This window comes from Coregonus clupeaformis, chromosome 1 (assembly GCF_020615455.1).
Source record: "Coregonus clupeaformis isolate EN_2021a chromosome 1, ASM2061545v1, whole genome shotgun sequence".
Lineage (NCBI taxonomy): Eukaryota > Metazoa > Chordata > Actinopteri > Salmoniformes > Salmonidae > Coregonus > Coregonus clupeaformis.
The window spans coordinates 95,584,717-95,587,408 of record NC_059192.1 but is presented as its reverse complement, the minus strand read 5'-3'; the positions used below and the strand labels follow the sequence as shown (position 1 = coordinate 95,587,408).

The 2,692-nt window shown below is 44.7% G+C and overlaps 1 non-coding gene across 1 annotated transcript; it reads left to right on the top strand.

The window, feature by feature from the left end:
- Positions 1-1,065: 1,065 nt before the first annotated feature.
- trnat-ugu lies at positions 1,066-1,139 on the top strand. The gene has a single exon. It is a non-coding gene; the product is annotated as a tRNA-Thr (tRNA).
- Positions 1,140-2,692: the final 1,553 nt, after the last annotated feature.

Genomic DNA, 2,692 nt, shown 5'->3' with positions numbered 1-2,692 from the left:
ACCGCTCGCCCACACGAAGCCATACACGCTGTCTGCCATCTGCCCAGTACAGTTGAAACCGGGATTCATCCGTGAAGAGCACACTCCTCCAGCGTGCCAGTGGCCATCAAAGGTGAGCATTTGCCGACTGAAGTTGGTTACGACGCCAAACGGCTGTCAGGTGAAGACCATGGTGAGGATGACGAGCACGCAGATAAGCTTCCCTGAGATGGTTTCTGACAGTTTGTTCAGAAATTATTTGGTTGTGCAAACCCACAGTTTCATCAGTTGTCCGGGTGGCTACGATCCCGCAGGTGAAGAAGCCGGATGTGGAGGACCTGGTCTGGCGTGGTTACACGGTCTGCAGTTGTGGGGCCGGTTGGACGTACCGCCAAATTCTCTAAAACAACGTTGGAGGTGGCTTATGGTAGAGAAATGAACATTAAATTCTCTGGCAGCAGCTCTGGTGGACATTCCTGCAGTCAGTAGGCCAATTGCACGCTCCCTCAAAACTTGAGACATCTGTGGCATTGTGTTGCGTGACAAAACTGCACATTTTCGAATGGCCTGTTATTGTCCCCAGCACAAGGTGCACCTGTGTAATGATCATGCTGTTTAATCAGCTTCTTGATATGTCACACCTGTCAGGTGGATGGATAATCTTGGCATGGGATAAATGCTCTCTAACAAAATTGTGCACAACATTTGAGATAAAAAGCTTTTTGTGCATATGGAGCATTTCTGGAATCTTTTATTTCAGTTCATGAAACATGAGACCAACACTTTACATGTTGCGTTTATATTTTTGTTACGTATATTAGAGATGACGGGTTTCTGGTACATTGTTATTGAGAGAAACAGGGAGGCATCCTGTCATGTATGCCTTCAGGGCTGTGGTTTCTACTGGGTCAGGTCAGGCAGATTCCAGTCAATATCACAGCAGCCTCACAACATGGGTCACTCCATGGCTCTTGGTTCCACAGTCATTTTACTTTACCCTGAACATTGTAAGAAATCATACATGTAGTGAAGAAAGTACTTCATATTAATATCCTGTTCACAATGCCACTAGAAACACATGTATAGGCCCCCTGTAGCTCAGTTGGTAGAGCATGGCGTGTGTAACGCCAGGGTTGTGGGTTCGATTCCCACAGGGGGCCAGTATGAAAATGTATGCACTCACTAACTGTAAGTCGCTCTGGATAAGAGCATCTGCTAAATGACTAAAATGTAAATGTAAATGTGTACTGATGTCCAGTCTGTAAAATGTAATAAGTTATGCATAATGTAATACAATGCACAACAAAGGCACTAATAACTGTTCTTAAATGTCCATGACTATACTCACATAAGTGTTATAAATGCGTAGAACATCATATTATTGTTGTGTTGTGATGCTGACGTTTCTGCTTCCTCCTGCAGGTGGCAGTATAGACAGTGACTGTGCCTTTGAGGGTGACTACGTCCTTCCGCCTCTCCCAATGACCAACGGCATGCAGCACATCCGCATCATGGAGGGCGTGTCACGCTCCCTGCCCTCCTCCCCGCTGCTCACACACCAGACCATCAGCGTCCGGCTGCAGCCCGTCAAGAGGCTCACAGGTACACACAACACCCCCACAGCAGAACTCCCATTGGCTGTGGTGCTTTCTGTTTAACCAACCACCCAATGTCACTCATTAGTGTTGGAATGTGGTGTGAGGAAATTCAAAACAGCCAGTTACATGATGGTAACTGTGCAGTGGTGGTCCTCTGTAGCTCAGCTGGTAGAGCACGGCGCTTGTAACGCAAAGGTAGTGGGTTCGATCCCCGGGACCACCCAAACTCAAAAATGTATGCACGCATGACTGTAAGTCGCTTTGGATAAAAGCGTCTGCTAAATGGCATATTATTATTATATTATAAGTGGGATGCTTATGTCAATGATCACTGATGCCGGTCAACAAAAATCCATAAATGATCAAGTACAGCTCTCCTAGGTCAAGGCCCACTAATAATCACTCCAGCCTTACCTAATAGCTGGGCTGGAATGCCAGGAGTGGCAGATATGAGCTGTGGTCGTCTGTCTGTTTTTAATGGGAAATGTATAATATAGAAATACTACAGCAGTGTTTTTTTTAAAGTGAGTGGGGTGCGAAACGCATTATCCAACATTCACCACTAGGGCGCGGGGCACCACTATCATCCTCTTGATTTAACCAAGTTGTATCATTAACCCTCTCCTATATGCTGCTGTGTGTGTTGTACATTTCTCTAAACTGCCTTTTAAAAGCCCTGTCATCTTCACTGGGGGTGCTGCTTGCTACTGCTGGAGGAGAAGATTTTGTGTTGTTGTTGACAGGAGCCAGGAGAGGTGAGGTCGGATCGGAGGGAATGGGGCCTGGAAATTAGATTTCATAGCAAGCTAATCTTCTGCAGCCAAATCTCTCTCTCTCTCTCTCTCTCTCTCTCTCTCTCTCTCTCTCTCTCTCTCTCTCTCTCTCTCTCTCAATTAAATTCAAAGGGCTTTATTGGCATGGAGACATGTGTTGACATTGCTAGTGAAATAAACAATAAAAAAGGGATATAAACAGTAAACATTACACTCACAAAAGTTTAAAAAGAATATAGACATTTCAAATGTTACAGTATATTATTGGCTATGTACAGTGTTATAACAATGTGTAAATAGTTGAAGTACAAAAGGGAGAATAAATAAACAGATAAAGTTTGT